General features: G+C 43.3%; 1 protein-coding gene across 1 annotated transcript in view; it reads right to left on the bottom strand.

Annotated features, from left to right (window-relative positions):
- MRGBP (MRG/MORF4L binding protein) overlaps positions 1-18786 on the bottom strand; it is a 40713-nt gene that overhangs the window by 21134 nt on the left and 793 nt on the right. The window lies entirely within an intron of this gene.

Genomic DNA, 18786 nt, shown 5'->3' with positions numbered 1-18786 from the left:
AGCGGGGTCTGGGTTCTGAGTTGTTATTACAGATTATCCCATGGCAAGGGATTGTATTCCTGGTCCTGCTGGACTGTTGCTGATAGGAAGCCTGTTCTAAAGCACCTTCTCCAGTTTTTGCCACAAACAAGTTGTAGAGAACAAAATAATTTGTAATAATTAAAAATTCATAATAACAGAGTAATAGAAGAGCTTCAAAAGCTTCAGAGATAAGAACGCCCCCGTCTTTCACAAATGAACTAACAGAAGAAAACCCGTAACTGCCTTTTTTGATACCACACTAAATATCCAAGTGGGGCAGGATTCAGGTATTCCCACAGCTCCATTTTCATTCTTATCTCTCGTCCATTCCTCTGCTGAGAACATGTTTCTGTTTCAGTTATAAAGCCCTCCTAGGTATTGATTTTGCATTCTCTGCTCCTATAACAAATGACACACCAGCGTTCATCTGAATCGGACAGACACAGCACTGAAGTAACAACAGTTTAGTATACAGAGGGAAATGACAAAGTGCCCTGTGTGGATGTTTTGTGAAAATAGGAGGCTTTAATGATAGCAGCTTTGCACTGGAATCAACTCACCAGGAAAATCTGAAGCCCTGGCATGGCAACAGTAGTTCTGCGCTTGCTTTACCATGGCTGGCTGGCTGGTAACTGGGTGGCACCAGTGACAGCAGCTCCGTGATGCCTGCAGTGCCTGTGTGATCCTGGTGGGCAGCGAGAAGGAGAACAGGGAAAATGTTTCTAGCTCAGGTGCCTGGAGATAAAAACAAGGAGGCGGCTTTGCTCAGGCCTGGCACCTGAGCTCTGTAGCAACACCAGTTGCAAACAGCAAATCCAAATCTACTTTATTATTCCCTTAATCGGGAAGATAAGTACCGCTCGTCAGGCTTAATGGGCAGTTAACATCACTTGTTTTTATTGTGTGGTCTGAGACTGCTGATTGTTACCTGCATTTACGCTGCCCTCAGGGCTGGTGCAGAGGTGCTAGTGATGCTTTGTGGTATTAGACAGCTACCGTGGGTATGAGCTCAGCATGCCAAATTCCAGAAGAAGGAGCCACGTCCAAGCTTGGGGTTTAATGAAATTGGTGAAGACTTTCCATAGACGTTTGTGGACTGTTGATCAGGCTGTTCCCAAGGAAGGCGTCTGCAGATGAGGTGATCTCATTTACAGCCGGAGGGCATTTGGTATTTTTGCATATCTTTCTGTAAGCAGGCACAGGATGATACCTGCTAAGCCATCACCCAGAGACACACAAATAACAGGGGGGATTACTTGTTAAGTGGCAAAGCAAAAGGAGAGGGGGAAGTTGAGCTTTAGAGCCTCCCACCTGAGCAAAAAGGATGGCCCTCTCCGTCCCATGAATGACTTGGGCGCTTCCCTTCAGAAAACCCTGCTGGTTCTGGTCCTGAAGGTTCCTATGATGGTTGGGAGGGGTGGCACAGAGCAGGGGGGACCCCAACAAATCTAGACAGCCGGCAGGGGAATTTGTTTCTTGGTGATTTCCTCCTTTTTTTTCAGGCCACGTAGGTAGAGGGAAAAACAATGTTCTGTAGATATTTTGAGTACACGGCTCTCTTGAGGCCACATGGTTTGAAAATGAACCGAAGGTTACCTGTTACCTGGCTGGTACTTCACTGAGCAAGCCAGGGGCCTGCAGAGAGGAAAACACGAGATGGAAAGACTTCCTATTTTTCAAAAGAAAATCAAAGCCTGGAAACACGGCAGAAGCCTCAGTGTCTCTTCTGGGGGTAGAAAAGACCCTTTTTAACCTTCAAGTCTGGAGGTTTTGCAAAGCAAATGTTTATTAGGGTATTAGAGGCATAGATGTGTTATTTTGGGGGTAGTAGAACCTGGCAAGGACTTTAATTTCAAAAGAAAAAATCCAAGCAAACATTGCCAGTCACTGTTCCCCGTTATGCTTCTATAGTGAGTCTAATCTTATGTTTCATTACGTATTCACATGGGTGCTTGAACTGTTGTATAGAGTACCTGAATAAGAATTTAATCACACTGCCAATTAATTTGCAAAGAAACTTACTGAAAATGCTGCTAAATGCAAGAGGTTTTGGAAATGTAATATAGAAGCTCACCAGGTGTCCTTTTTTTAAATCTGAAGGACTCTAATGTAATCTGATAAATTGATTCTGTAATGAAGTTGCTGTGCTGAATTTCAAGGCCTTTGGCAATGAAGAAGGCTATAATCTTCTGTTTCACTAGACCACTGAGATAGGATGTGTTTGCAAAACTGAATTAAGCAGACTAAAAAGCTCTAGTCAAATGCTCTGGCAGGAACTAGAAAATTGAGTATTAGGGTACATACACACGTATCTATAGGCTCTGCTTCCCCAACAGCAGTACGATGACTCACCACATCTGCCTGTGACACACAGGAGACAGGGCTTCCCCAGTGGATTTAACACTGTCTCTGTCAGCTCTCCTAAAGTTTTCCTTACTGCTGTTTGTCCTGGGTCCTTCTAACCGTGCTCAGCTACCTTACAGGCTGTTGTTCTGGGATTGTGCTCTGGATAACCAGCATCTTTTTCCCACCTGTGTGTCATAAACCTGGAAATACCCTGGTTCTGTCTGCTAGTGATGAGATTTATCCTACCCTGAATCCCAGCTTTAGGAAACAACATTTCTACCCAATAAATCCCTTTTAAACAAGCAATATTAAATGAAGAAGAAATAGTAACATCTGAAATAAGAAATAAAACCTCCATCAAAGCTAAAGTTTTACCCCAACGTGCAAGAAACACAAAGAATTAGCTGAAGTTTTCATTCACTCTCAGTTTTTATGTAGGAAGTGTTCAGATGCTGTGCTGATGAGGGGTGGTAGAAAATGGTTGCATAATATCAGAGAGTTTGAAGAAAAGGGTGTACAAAGCCAGTACAAAGATGCATGGCTTCTGAGGAAATGTAGAGTTATAATTTATCTAGATAATGCTGCAGAAGGATCTTGTATAAAGCCCAGTCACCAGGAATTGAGACTCTCAGCAGAACTTTCCTTTCTCTTCAGAAAACACCTTTGAGCAGACCATGATCTTAAATACTGTGAGCATCCACACAGTTAATTTTTTGGAAGGATGATCACTTAGGAGGAGGAGAACTAGAAAAATGCTTTAATTTCATTTGCTATTCAGCTGCAGTAGTTTATCAGGATAGACATGAAAAATTCTGTGTTTCTAGGCGGGCAGTAAGCCTTTGCCTTTGTCCATTCTGTTGCTGAGATAACTACTAAATGTATTTTTAAGTAGGAAGTTGTGTGAGACAAGAACTGAGATGTATCTGAGTAAGGAGAAGCCTGATGCAACAGATCTGAAGCTTCTATTCAACAGCAAACTCAGGAACCCTATTTTTTTGCTGAAGGAGTGAAATAACTCCTAGAAAAACTGTCTCACAGTCATGGAAAACACAAACATTTCTATTAGGGCAGAAAACCAGCTGGAAGGGTAGGAAAGTGCAGACAATAAGGCAGATGATGCCTTCCCAGATCTGAGGGCATTGCCCAGCTTGCAGTACTCAAGGGATTTTTTTCACTTTCTTCCAAAGCATCTGGTGCTGCCACTGTCAGAGAAGGCGAGTGGAGTAAATGGACCTTGGGAGCGATCCAAACTGGCAATTTCCACCTTTCTGATCGATACAGTGACAAAGTCGGTGCTCAGGTGTCAGAGAAAAGGCTGTTTTGCTGTATCCATGTCTTTAAAATGTACACGTACTTGGCAGGGTTTCCGGCATCCAGAAGGCCAGCCCGGGGTGGGTACCACACATGACCAACAAAACAGCAGATGATGTGTGGTGTGAACTCCATGGAAACCCGTCATCCTTGGAAAAAGCATACAGCTGCATCCTCTATGTCACTGTCATCTCCAGCTTTTGAGGCTTTAGAATATGTCCCTCTACTTCCCCCTCCTCTGCAGGAGACGGAAAAGATGCTGCTTCTGCATTTATTGCTCACTGTGCCAAGATCCTAAAGTGTCTGGTGTGCTGAAAACACTTAATAGCGCAGAGCAGAGCCGGCTGCTTTCCATTCTTTCAATGTGCTGACAGCTCATTTCTGGAAGTTTTAACTGTAGAGAGGAAGCAATTTGTCTGCAATTTCTGATTATTGTTTTTATTATTCAGCCTTAAAGGGGGATTCACAGTAAAAAGCGGTTTAAAGATAGCGGCTCAGGAGGAAACAGGTATTTTCTGTGAACTTATGAAAGCACATATGTCTTTTGTTGAGTTGGTATCCTTGCTTGGCTGACCCCACTTGGATGGCTGATCCCAGGGGCCAGGGTGGTGGTACAACAGCAACCTGCTGGCGCTCCTTGCCAGAGGGTCAGCAGTGAATTCGCAGTTAGCAGAGATAACACTGGGCAAATTGCAAACAGAACACACCAGGGCAGAGAGAAATGGCAGGCAGAGGCTCCCAGGGCCCCTCCATTGAATCTGAGACACCCAAGATGCTGCTTGGCAGCTGGTTGGCAACACCCTCTCTGTCTCAGAAGCTGCATCTCCCTGTTTTTACCTGAGATTCCAGCAACACATTTAACTTTGAATTTGTAAAAAAGAACGTGCTGGTGGATATACTGCCCTTGAAAGCAGCCGGTATGCATGGTGCTGCCTGCGTGGGGGAATGCGCTTGGCGGTGGCCAGTCAGCGTGAAACAAGTGTGAGTTTAAATCTCAAGATTTTTTTTCATAGTGATAGCTGCCCATTTTGCTATGGCCATGCGAGTTGAAACACCTGCCACCCCTCCTTCCCAGAGTCCCTCCTGTAGAACTAGAAAGCCACATTATTTTACAATTCACTAGGAAAGACTCGGAGATCAGTGTGGAAGACTTAGGCATAGGGAGCATGGGTCTAGGGAGGATGGGGTAATCTGGGTATGGTCTTCAGTGAAGTGTCTTGTCCTCCCTAGTCTGGGGTGAACCGTGGCCTGGTCAGAGAGGACCATGTAGCTAAACTCTTTGTTGCCTTGTTATTCAGACCTGGAGCTCCTATTGGTAGCAGAACATTTGAAGATCAGGTCTCTGAGAGCAGATGGATTGGTGCTGTAGCATCATTTGGGATGTGCAGAGGGAGGTTGCTATTCCAGAGCACTTCTCACAGCAGCTGCTGCAGGCTGGAGTACAGAAAGATGGATTTCTTCGGGTGCTTTGAGCCACCTTCCCCTCCTGCTCCCGCCCACCTTCCCACGCAGTTGTCAAGCGGTTAGTTTGTACAGAGAGACGTTTTTGTTCCTGCAGTTCAATTTGTCACAACAGTCATGTCAGGAGGAGATTGTTTGCCTTTTTTTTTTCTTTCTTAAATCAGGCACATTTCAAGGGTAATTTTCAGGGAGTCAGCCCAGGGAATGGCATCTGCAAAATGAATGGAGGATATCCAGATGACTGGGAGCCCTTCTGCGGCGGTGGTAGCCTCTTTGAGTGAGTGTTTTGCTCCTGATCAGGGTCTATGTGCCACCTGAATACTGGATACAAATTTGGGGGCTACAAAGCGTGTTTGTGAACTGGCTCATGCCCCTGTCTGCCTCTAAATGGACCCATCTTTGGCTTTTGTTTTGTTATTTAATGTGATTTGCAGCCTAGCAATAATCTGCCCCTCTCTTTGCTATGTATCCTCGCAAACCCAAGGGGCAGTCCGCACGCAGCAGTAACTCAGAGTAATGCTGAGCTGCGTGGCTGACGCTCGCCCGGCTGGAGTGGCCGTCACGAGAGGGGATGAAGTACTTGGGAGGGCAGGTATGGTTGCTGCCCCATCCCTTGAGAGCTCAGGTTAAGATCAAATAACCTGGCGCACCTCTACGCGATATGGTGGCTGAACAGCCCTGTATGGGGCCTGACCCCTGGCAATAACCTTTTCTTATAGTAAGAGCCTGTAAAATGACAGGATTAGCAAAACCCGTGGCTAAACCCATGACTTTGAACTCAGGCTGTGGATTTGTGCACGGGGATGGGAACTGTGCTAGCGGCTGGAGTCGAATCGCTGCTTGAGCTAAGCTGTCAGTGCAGTCTTGGTTTCCCAGCTCCTTTCTCAGGGTCTGGACCCTCTTTTCTGGGTTTCAAGCTACTGTAAACTACAGATTTTGTGGTTTTCTTTTCCCAGGGAGACAAAAGATTCTCCTTTAGCTCAGTGTCTGATCCCTGGGCTTGTGAGAGACCTTTTATATTGTGTGACAAATTTGATCAATATGACGTTCTTTCCACCTACTGCATTTCCATTTCCCCTGCCTCTGCTCTAGTGCCATGATATTTGGGGCAGCTTTTGCAGAGAGCTGGGAATACCCCTTTCCCCATATATTTTTCATCCTCTGCTTTCACCAGCCCCGCAAAATATCCTGATGATGTTTCTGCCTTCTCTTTTGCCATTAACTATGTTTTGTGATAAAGAGCTATAGTTGCAGTCAGCATGCAAAATTTGCTGTTATTTTAAATAACCATCTGCTCTCCCCACAGTCTGCTACCTCATCCTTAATTTCTTTATTTTTTGGATGTTTATTTTGATTAGCCTTGTCGCATGGTGCTATAAGGAAATCTTGCTTCACTTCACACGCTACTGCCATGTTGCTACAGAAAACTGGCTTACAACCAAAAAGATGTTATTTTTTTCCATCTCTCTCCCCCCCCTTTTTTTTCCAGAAAAAGTTTTATGTAACGAAGTGTTGTGTAATGAGGAGAACAGCAGGGAGTGCATCAGGACTCATGGATTTTCTTTTCATCTCTGTCACAAATCCACTATGACACATTGGGCAAGTCGGTACAGTGCAAATCTTCTTACTGGGATCAATGCGATAGCTGCTGAAGTCGCTTAAGTAGATCCATAGTCACACCTGTGTAACGAAGATTAAACTCTAACCTAGAGGAAAAAGAAAATCTTGGAAGAACCATCTGTATCAGGGAAGGGCTGATGTGCTGAAGTAGGTCACCTTTGTTTATTTGCATTAAAATTACAGGTAGAGACAGATCCTGAATTTCAGATTAACATTCATATTTGCATGCCAGGTTTGCGTGTTTAATAGTTACAATATATATGCTGTTTCTCCATTAGATGAGGAAATGGCCTGTGTGCACAAGGTTGTGGTAACTAAACGGCTACAATTCTGGGTGGGGAATTAGTGCATGTGATGGAAATGTGCCATACCATAAGAAATCTCTCTCTGAGGAGCAAAAAATCACGAGAAATTGGTACTCATTTTGGAAATGCAAATTTAACTAGTCTGGGTTGAATAAAGAAATGTAATTTGGCTTCCTGTGAGAAACATTTTCGGAGGAAATATGGTCCCACTGAGTGCTTTGCATACATTACAATTCTTGCATATCCACGGGGAACAAACTGAAGTATGGTAGTGTTAAAAGTGCTGCTGTGCTGCATTATATGTTATACTGTACTTTTCCTTAGGACTTGTCTTAACGTTGGGCGTATGAAAGACAGTCTGCTGACCCTGGCTATGCTGGGGTAGAGGCAGGGAGGTAAGACTGGAATCAGGCCCCTGTGAACAAGCCACAATTAGCTTAATGAGTCTTTGGAGAATGTTAGTGCACAACCTGGGTTTATTTATTCTCATCTCTTTTATCAGTATAAACTGTGAGTAATTCTACTAGTAAAAATGGAAGGAGAATAAGGTCTTTTGATTCTGTCAGGGATTTCAGAAGTTCACTTAAGGTGTAATTTTTATGTTACAAACACAAGGGATTCCTCCAGAAGCTTTAAAAGGAGATCTTCGACTGTTCTAACACCACACGTGGCTTTCAGTGGTGTGTGTCAAGAGCAACTCTTCTGAAATCAAAACAGTTCTTAAGTTTCTTCCTGAATTAATGATATGCTGATTTCATCATGTAGTAGTTTTTAGATAAATTTGAATACATTTATCTTGCCTTTTCTGGGGCTAGGCTAACTCATATTATTATACAATTTCTACAAACTGTATACCAGCATGGGTAGTTAGCAAGCCTATTCCATGTGTGTCTGAGCCCAAAATTGTTATGTTACCAAGTATCCTGGGAAATCAGGAGCAGGAGTGTCCTCAGAGTGGATTTTCCTTTATCTTTCCCTTTACTTGTCCTAAACTTCATTCTGTATTGGCTTCTGCCGGTATTTATTCTACCTGCCCACTCTGTTAGGTTTTTCTGGGAAAAAACCCAAAACCGACAAACCAACCCAACCAACAACAAACTTCCAAAAACCCCCAAACCAAAAAAAAAAAACCCCAAACCAGAGTTGCTGCAGTGATGTGCTAACACATGCTGATATTTGCCTGCAGAAAAGAAAATCTTCATTACTGTTGTCAGCTAAATAAGCAATACTTATGTTACCCACGCAGTGCAGCCATGGATTCAACACAAGAAATGTCCTGTTTCATACCATAGCCCTTTCTCTAGGCTGCTGCTGACTACCCTTGAGCCCCGATGGGAATTAATTGAGTTTATCTGGTGAATTAACACCATGAAGGACTAGAAAGTACGTTATTTCTTACAGCACAAGGATACACGCTGCTGCTGCTCATGTTACTCAGTGAAAAGCAGTGATGGATGATCAGAGGAGGTTCACCTGTCCAATACAAGTAAAAGCCACATAAATCTTGTTATTGCAGAGCCACAAACAGGGAAGCTGAAAACACTAGTCCGCAAAGGATGGATTGAGAGATGTCCTGGGGAAAGTTTCCTGAGCTCATTTGCAGAACGCTCTATTCTGATTATTGTTAACCTGAGGCAATACCAGGCAATTCTCAAACAACCAGAAAAAAAGAAACTTTCAAAAATCTTTAAGTGTTTTTCATTTTTAAGGGGGGGGGGGAGTAGCAAATACAGTGTTTATTAATTTAAAAAATAAAAAGGTCATAAGTACTAATTCTGTTTTGCCCCAGCTACACTCAAAATGATTTTTAGCCTTATCTTGCGACTGAATTTTTGTTCAATATCCAGGTGTTTTTCTTCTTCATATGACTGTGATACTAGCCAGAAAATCCAGTGATCCAGTCTCACTGGATTTTGCATCAGGCATTTGTGGATGTGTCTTATAAAAACAGACTCTGTTCCCAAGTGCTTATAGTCTCTAGCTACTGAAAGAAACAGGGTGGATAAAACCAGGTATTACAGCACGCCACGGCTGCCCTACTAGACTTGAAATCCTTAGGAGTCCTGAAGAGTAAGAAAGAAAGGCTGACTTTCAGTGGATCTCTGATATTTCACATCTTCCAGCTTTTAACTAATTTTGCACAGGAATTCTTGTGTAAACGAATTCTGAGTTTGTCCCCCGAATGGTCAGTTTTGGTTTTATGTCATTTCATATGATAGAAAGAGTTCCTGAAGAAATTAATGTCTGACAAACCTCTTAGCACAAGGTAGCCTGGCAAGGAGGATGGGCTTTGTTAGTGTTCTTATTGGGGAATGGTTGCGGTATGAGCACAGCCCTAAGTAGACATCAGAGAAGACGCACAAGAAAGAGTCATTATGAATATTGCAATCTTTGGGGAAGACTTCAGACAAAAAATATGCCTTAATAAATACTAGAGAATCCAGCCATGAAACACCAGTTTGTAGGCTACCAGGCTTCATTGCTCACAGAACAACGTGCTTTCGAATATCCTGGGAGCCTCCAGTTTTCTTCTCCCCAGCTGTTTTCCCATGCCTTGTCCCATCAGTGCTTTGATTTTGTAGGTGAACTCCTCAGGGCAGAGATGTCAGGTGGGGGAAGCAGAAAGCAGGCACAGTTAGACAACTTTTCTGTCTCAGTACAGGCTTCCCACCTGCTCTTGGAAGGCAAACAGTGCCCTTCTGCTTCTTTATAGACTGCTATAAAAGCCACTGCGCAATATTTCTTGCTGTGAGAGTCTTTAATTATGAGGAGGGTATCCTGTTGAACATGGGAACATGGCACATCTTTGTCATCTGCATCTTGCTGGCTGTGATTATTCTGCCTGATGAACAGCAGTAGAAACTTTCCGTTTCTTCCTGCTCCTCCAGGACCTGCTGCTCCTGCTCTCTAACCTGGGAACGTCCCCCCAGCTGTAATCCATGACCCTAATTTCAAACCTTTTCCCAGAACTGGCATCATTCAGGGTTGGGATGGCTGGGCAGAGCCATATTACGAACCACTCAGTATCACTCCTGAGTCAGCCAAGGGGAGGGCTGTTAAATGATGTGAATTAACCTCTTTAGCCCCTTCGGTTAGTGCTGGGCACGTGTCCCTGAATCTCCTGCCCCAGAGAGCAGAGCACAAGAGCCATCAATCAAGGCAAAGCTGCTCACAGAGCAGTGCAGGCAACTCTCCAAAAACAGCGCACGGCAATTACAAGAAGGCTACAGCAAATTGCAAAGGTTCGGGCAATGCTATTTAGTTCAGTGCTTCATCTCCTTTTCTGAGATGGCGCCTACCAACCACGATCCGTCTCCAGAACAGGAATATGCTAAGGACAGCATCACGAACCCGTGAATTCAGTTAGCTACAGTAGAACTGGCAAGACTTGAAAGGTAAACGCTGGATGAACTGGAGTATGACATTTCAGTGCACTGCAGAGATGAATGCATAACAGAGAGCAAATGGCAATTGTGAGGGAGAGATTAAAGAACCGACTGAGATGAACTGCCCTCCTCTTATACAGAATGGGCTTAACCGATACCTGTGTTTAAATTGTACCTACCAGCTGGCACCTTTTCCTAATTATGCCTAGTTAGACTATGAGAATTGTCAGGTCATACAGTTCTACCCAGATTACCTTTTAACTAGCTAAATCAGGAGTAATTGGAGGCATTGCCTCAATATATAATTTACTTGACAGCTGCAATGCATACTTAATTTCTGCAGAGGGTTTCCCCAGCCCCCATTGATTTCCATAGTGCTCATGGTACTTGAGTGGTTTAAAGCCAGCTCAAGCCTATTTACAGCCACAGCCACAAATGGGACCTACCCTCAGTTGTAAGTGCAACAGCTCACCTCCATCCATCCATCCATCCATCCATCCATCCATCCATCCCCATCCATCCATCCATCCATCCATCCGCAGAACGATCTGCCTCTTCTCTGTCTCCTGTGTTTGAAGACTGTCAGTCAGTGCATTGCTTGGGGAACAAGGAATTCTGATTCTGATTGAGAAATTCTGTAATTCTGATTAATTAGAATACCCACAGGTGACTAAGTGCTACTTGGGACTACAGCTCCAGGGAGCTTCTTGGTGGCAGTGCTCAGCATTTTCACTTACAGTTTAATCAAACTCCTACCAAGCTTACAACATCCTAATGCTTTCGGAAAGTTGGTGGCACCAATTTTTGCCAGAACTATAGCATGAAATTCTTGTTGGTGTCTAATCAGTGATCATATTTACTTATTCATGAGATGGCAATGTAGGCACCTGTGATACCGGAGAATTTGAGAAATCTTTTTAGAGGCAAAAAAGGCATCTCTCTTCATTGGAAATACCTCACTCACTGATAAACTAGTAAAGGGTGGGTGGCCAAACCTCCTGCTCTAGTGGTCAGACAGCAAAAGGTGCAAGGGGCTGAGAGTCACAAGGCTCATATGACGTGGCTCCGAGAACTGAGAGCACCAGTCCTGGTTTGCAGTCACAGGGTGATAACACCCCTGAAGGGCCCCCATTCCCTTAGGTGACGAGGTTGGTTGTGCTGACTGTGTTGCTGATGGACATCCTCCTACAGCCTGCAGATTTGGGTTGCCTGGCAGTCCCCATTGCACAGCCCAAGCCTGGGACTGTATGTCACCCACTTGTGGACAGAAAGATGGTGAGGTGAGAGAGTTTCTAGCTAGAACTGCAATTCATATGGGCAATAAAATGTAGTAAAAGCTCTTTGGGAGATCTGCCGGTCTGGCTGAGCTGCCATCGGCACAGGATCCAGAGCTGGAGAAGGGTAAGTAGCCTTAATGCTACTAGTATATGTTTCCATAGGTTGCTTTGCCCATGCCCTTACAGATGTTCTGGCACTGGGTGTCCCTGGATGCTGGGTGTCATGCAGTCTGCCCTGGCTCTGGGTGAATATTCTCGCCCACAGAAGTTGAGTTACACTTGCTGGTGTTTTACTCTGTTCAGAGCAGCAGTTCGCTAAGCCATACTTGAGGATTCAGCCTATCATTTTTTATTAGCAGCTTCAATTTTTGGTTGTTGCTCTCCTCTCCCATTCACAGGCCCCTTAGTTCTGCTTGGAGAATATTTAAAATAAAGGCACATCTGATTCAGCTGGAACAACCCTCTTTCTCTAACAGCTTGATAAATTATCTGCTGCCGTCATTTCTGATTACATAATTTCAGCATTTCATAACCTTAATCCTAAACTGGGGCTGGACTTGATCACAACATAAGAACTTTATATGCACTCTGACTTGAGGTCTGCCTCCAATCTGCACTGGTTTCCAGACGTGTGCTTCTCTGGGGTAACAGAAATTTTCACTCAGCACAGAATTTTTTCCCAGGTTTTGATTTCTGCTGAAACAGATCCCAGTACTGATTTTTTGTACAAGTAAAGAATGAGGCTGTAAGCTCCAACAGAATAAAAATCTTTCCAAATCCAACTCTTTTTTTTTTTAATGTGTTTACCCAGCGCAGTAGGTAAATGGATATGATGACTTCAATAGTTATAATTTTCTTCTGCTTCCATTATATAGCGAATACTCATGAAAGACTGTGGGAAAATATAAGATAACCTATGGTTAGATATTTAAATCTGAGCATTTCCTTAAGCACTGTAGGAGAGATGTCTGCAGGTCCTGCCAAACTCAATTATCCACCTTACTTACATAGTATTTAATCTGTATGTGGCCTGCACTTCTCACTCTGTGAAAATAGTGGAGACCACGTACCTGGTTTCCACTTATTTATTTATTTCTTGTGAAGGTATAGCAAAGCAGCTGTGAAATATTTCAACCTTTTTCCGTTTCATCTATAATTTGCTCTTCTTTTGTCGTAAGTAACAGATCCACACTTCTCTGTGCTTGGTTATCCCATATTGCTAGTGTTCTTCGTGATAAAGAACAGAAAAATATTTTCAAATAATTAAATGCAACAATGAAAATGTATAACCAAAGTCTATGGGAACCAACACCTGATGCTTCTGAAAATTTTTCATAATACTTTATCCTTATGTATATATATATAGTATAAAGTCTGTGTGTATATATATGCATAAAGTATACTTTATTATTTCTTCAAATAATAATTTCCCAGTAACATTCAGGAAAACGCATTAATAATTTAATAACACAGTGTCTCTCTGATGGCAATATGTCTCCTCTTCTGCATGTCAGTCCCTGATGCTGCTGAGGGAGATCAGAAGCCGTGGCGGCGGGGCCTGAGCACAGCATGGGCGGGATGACTGTGTTTTGCCTTTTACAGGCTGTGGAGACTTGGGGATGCGTTCACTTTAGGCATCTGCAAACAGCTCTTCAGGTAGAAGGCTAAACTTAAGTCCCCATGTACTCAGCTGAGAGAAATGGAGAGGTTTTTCCATAGGGTAACTTAGGTTAGGCTTCTCTGACTTGTCCTCTGGAGAGGCTTAGCTCTTCCCTCACGGGCACTCAGCCCTACCCCATCTACACATCTTCTGGGTGGGTAGCGCACTGCAGTGATGAAGTCTCTGCAGAGTTGTTACAGTACATTGCACCCAAGGAACATAAATTACGGTACTTCAGGGGATATTATTGAGGGCAAAATTTTGAGCTCATTTTCCTGATGGTCTTTAATGACCTATTTAAAAAAATGCAACCCTAAACAGACTTCCCACACTAGGAATTTGAAGGTGCGTGGCAAAATTAAAGAAGACTTGGAGCTCTTGCCCTGCATTACCTACCGGTGAACTATTTTGTTGTTACCTCATTTGTTTTGTGCTGTTTAGTGGGATGCTGACCAAGCTGCACAGGGAAACTGTCATTAATTATTAAGAAATTGTCTAATCCATCAGGACATCAGTACTGCTATAATGTTTCCCCTGAGGAGACAAAGAGAGCCTTGAGTAAGGAGTTGGAGGTGTTCCAGTGAGAACATGCAGCCCCAAAAACCAGTCTCACTTCTTCAGTTTGTTAAATGAAATTTCCAGATGTTTCCTTCCTTCTCAGCGTTGCATACCAAGAAGGTACAGCAGTTAGTTTTTAGAAAATGAAATTTGTTTTCCAGAAAAGAAATATTGCTGAAGGGACTAAGACACAGGATCCTGGGGGACTGAGTTCCTCTGTCAAGACAAATTCCCCATGTCCTTCGGGCACCACCATGGTGTTACATGAAATAATACACAAGCTCTGACCAAGGACTACTTTATAGTCATAGTACTGCAGTACAACCCTATTGAGCTTAAAGCCAGAAGGGACATCAGATCCTATAGTTTTACTTCGGATATGTCACAGGCATGAAATTTCACCCATTTACCTTACATTTGACCTACTTATGTTTGGCTGATACACGGCTAGGAGGACACGCAGTATTGATCTGAAGATAACAAGATCTTATTTACTCTATTGCAGTGTCTTGCTTCAACTTTTAGGTGCTGGGTCTCGTTGTGCCTGTGGGACAGCAACCCAGAACCAAGTGTGCATCAGGTGTCAGAGATGGCAGAGATGGCCCACCACGGTCACCCCCAAAGAGGGTTTTGGGCAATTCCACTCTTCCTCTGCCAGTAATTGACTATTGTGTGGCAAAAGAAGACAAACAAAGTGCAGCACAGGAGGTTCTGTAGCTAGGTATGAACAAGTACTAAATCTGTGTCTCCCAGTTCTCAGCCCTGACACTCTGGGTGAAAGCATTCATCTTCTGTCTGATACTACTCACTGGCATTTTACTTGTCAGGTGGAAGCAGGAAAAATCTCAATAAAATGTTACGTATTAATCACTTGAATTTAAGAAGGCATTTTCTCTTTATCTCCCATTTCCAACCCTTCTTCTCCCCTCTTCTATTAAAGCCCTGAATTAGGAGTGAAAGGCTCATGAGCTTCTGTCTGGAGTAATAAACTCATCTTCTGGCAGCTGATAAGAATGCTTCTTTTCTAACCACGAGAGCAAGGATGCAAGCCTGCGGCAGGGCTCTTCATGCTTAAATCTGGTAGTTTCACTCTCCCTCTTTGCCAGTTGCAGGTGGCCATGATTCATCGTTAAACTCTCGGATAGCCGGGGCATTTCAGGGTGCTCTGCATCCGGCTGACAGATACAGCTGCAGATGTTTTTTTTCTCTTGTGGCCGATACTGTGCATCCCCTCCCTTCTTTAAATATGTTTGGGCCATGATTGTGAGCAGGAGCTGATCAGAAGCGTTTCTGGTGGAAAAAGCAAGTTCTTTGGAAAGGAATCCTTCACAGGAGCACAGAAAACCAGTTTGTATAAAGCTTTTGTCAGAGGTTGGTTCTAGTGTTCTGAAAAATTGAATTTCTGGTTGAAAGAAAAGAGCATCTGCGTAAGCCTCACTGTCCCTTCATGATCTTCGGAACAGTCAGGGATGATATTAGTCTCCCTCAGGGTTTAATTTATATCCCCGACTTTCAGGAAAATACTGCTTCTCTTCGTCATGGCATCAGCATTTGTTGAATAAGTTTGCAAATAATACAGTAATACTTGTCTGCATTAAAGACTCTACTAATCCAGGGTGAGAAGTTTGAACATGGCAAATATTATCCTGACACAAGAAAACAGCTTTCCAAGGAAAAATTATTTCTAAAGGAGTTTTGATTGCTCTGTGCTACAGTATCTGGTAAGTTTACCAATAATGAAATACACTGCAATTTAACTAATTGTTTGATTAGGAGCAATTCTCTAGACATTATAGTGTGTCAGTTTTTCAATGACAGGGCTGACAGATTAGTCTCATATTTTTCTTTTGCTATAAATCACAGAGTATGACTTGCTAGCAAACCCGAAGTATGGAAATGAGTTACAATGAAATGCACAATCACGCAGGGACTGTGGTGTTTACATTTTATTCTAAGCAATAAAGCAAAGGAAGATAGCTAAGCTATAGAGAGTCTTTGTGTGCAAATGGATCCCTTACAAGCAAAATCAAGCCTTGCACAATTATGTTGAGGCACAATTATATGGAACAAACATAGAAATTTACATTTTTTGTATGTGTTCGGTCAAAACACAGTTTACTTCATCAAGAGTTCATAATAAGGAAGTGGTAGCAAAAGGACTGAAGGTAAAAGAGGTTATATATGAGGGTGAAGGAAAGGAATGTAAACAGAACAACTGTAACATACAAGAAGCAATGGGCCTGAATTTCACATATTTCTGGCATGGGAATATCCTCAAGGATCTCTCATGCAAAAAAAAAGTTGATACAAACAGAAATGGCTACTACTGTTTTATTAAGTCATTTATTATCAAGCCATAAGCCATGTCAGTGGAAGCTGATGATCGCTGTGTTATTTGATAAGGTACCGTCCACCTTTTAATAAGTCTGAGACACAGCCTGGGAATTGTTTGGGGTTTTTTTTAAATATCAAAAAATATTTTCAAAACTTTTAATCTGAGTGTTTCCATCAGGGCAATCAATAGCCAATGGAGACAACCCCACCCCGCCTCTGTGAGATCCTTAGAGAGGGAGCACAGGGAACGGATGATTTCTTGGCAGAGTTTTAAGCTAATCCTTCCATGCCACATGCATGGGCTGAAGCACAGCCCTCCTGCCATATCTCAGAAGAGCCCTGCGATCTGATTGATGCCTGCCTGATGCATGAAGCTGGGCTTATTTAACTAACCGTGTGATTTAAACATGGCTCAGTGAAAGCGGGGCAAGCGTGGACATCCATACAAACCTTCCTGTGGGTGTAGCTTGTGCCTCTAATTTTCTGGGGAGAGCAAAAACCTCTACAAACTAGATTAAAGACAGTATATGGGCATTTGCATTCTGAACTCTCGTAGTGAAACTAGTTTCAAAAATGACTGAGATAGTCCAGCTCTACTTCTGTGCATGGACGGGCCCCATTGCACATACAGCCCCCATACTCCAGACCATGCCATGACAGCCTGTATTCAGATTTCTCTCTTGGCTTCCATGCTCAAATGTTGGCTGCGAAGCATGGATGGCTCTTTGGTAAAGAAAACAGCGTTTGCTCAGTGCTCCTTGCTCCCTCCCCAGCAAACCCTAAAGCAACACAGAGCCTGCGGCAAGGGGCAGGAGAAAGATGGTGGGGAGGAATTCACTACCCACCCAAGCCAGGGTAAGGGTGGTCCCTCCCTCACCTGTGGATATAAAGGACCTAATGGGGGTTCCCTATTAGGAGACAGGAAAGAAGAGGTGCATCTTTCAGTCCCTTTGTCAGGAGATTGCTCCATGGTAAGAGTTTGGGTCTCCCGTTTCAGGTAGATCATTGTCTCTGCTTTTGTGAGCACTGCTACATAATCTGGCTTAAAAAAATGCAAAGGTCTTTGCTAGTAAAAAAGCCTCTTTCAAGAACTGTTCCCATTTTCTACAGGAAATCTGACACTGTCTTTGTCCAAGACCCTGGCCTTTTCTGTGTTTCCATCAATCAGCCCCCTTTCTCCATGAAAGCCTGCCCTGTAGCTCCAGATCCATTTCTTTTCATGGACTTCAATGCATTTGCCAGTGCCTTGATGGCTTTCAGTTCTTGGAATTTCACCGTTTCCTTTGTCCTTGCATCTGAAGCAGTTTAGATGCAGATCTGCTCTTTAAAGAGAACTGGAGCATCAGTCAAGTGGATTACAGCAAAGCTGGCAGGTTCCAAAAGCTTTATGAAAGATACACTCCTTTTTGGCAGGCAGATTGTCCCTTGAAAAGGGAGTTCCATCAGAGCTGAACTTGTCTGGATCTGAGAGTTTCAGATCATTTGCGGAAAACATACATGCTTCATTTTGCCCGCAACATGGATACCCCTGATGAAAAGAAATTATTTCTCTTTACCATTCTTTTAATGTCCCATAAATTAGGAAAGAGCATCAAATAAAACAAGAGTCCATTATCACTTATTATTCCATAACCTTTCCATTCAGACACAGTCTTTGACAAACTAATTAAGGAACTAGCGGTGGCTAATGCATGCACTCAAAATAATGCACATTCATACTCTATTTTCAGCAAGAGCAGACGAGGTTCATTAACGTTATACACTAGCAAATGAATTCAGTTTGGGATAATGCCATCCGATTAAACTTTCCACAGCCCACTTAACTGGGGCTTTGGTGTGTGTTTGACAGACACTTTAAACTCCCTAGAGATCCTCTGCTTTCCCATTTTCATTCCATCCCCTTCTGAAGGCCAGATTCTGTCTGCTCTCAAGTTGACTAGTGACTTGCTCTTTCCATAGAGTTCCCGGGGTTTAAGTGAGATGAATTGCAGAGCTAAATGTTGTCCCGTGTGGGGAAAGGTAAGAGAATGGGATCCAAAATGATGACGTTAACAAAAGGGTAGTTTTTCAGATACACCTTCACAACCACAGCTCAGAAAATGGGTTTCAGGTAAGACCCTGGGCTGGGATTCCAGAAATGGATTAGCATTAAGCTTAATTAAGATAATGACTCTTCCTAACTACCACCTCCCTTTAGCTTGCAACGTGTTTTCAGCGGGTCCTGCCTCTCAGCAAGTTTGTGCAGTGACTACTACTGTGGGACTTACACGGGGAATGCCGGGAAGATGCAAATTGACTGAGTTGCACAAATTTATGCTGTGAGAAGCAGAAGAATGGACAACCGAGCCTTGAAGCCTCAGACAGATGGTGATGGCAGAATGGGACCATCCTCATCTCGCAGGGATGACAAGTTATAAAAACCCAATCAAACAGCCAGCCAAGGATCCTGCAGATGAAGAAGCTGTTGCAAGCACAAGCAGGTGTTTAGAAGTGGAACCCGCTTCCAT

This window comes from Pygoscelis adeliae, unplaced genomic scaffold (genome assembly GCF_000699105.1).
Source record: "Pygoscelis adeliae isolate BGI_AS28 unplaced genomic scaffold, ASM69910v1 Scaffold286, whole genome shotgun sequence".
Taxonomy (NCBI): Eukaryota; Metazoa; Chordata; class Aves; order Sphenisciformes; family Spheniscidae; genus Pygoscelis; species Pygoscelis adeliae.
Note: the sequence above shows the minus strand (reverse complement) of the source record. Positions and strands in the feature narration are given on the sequence as shown.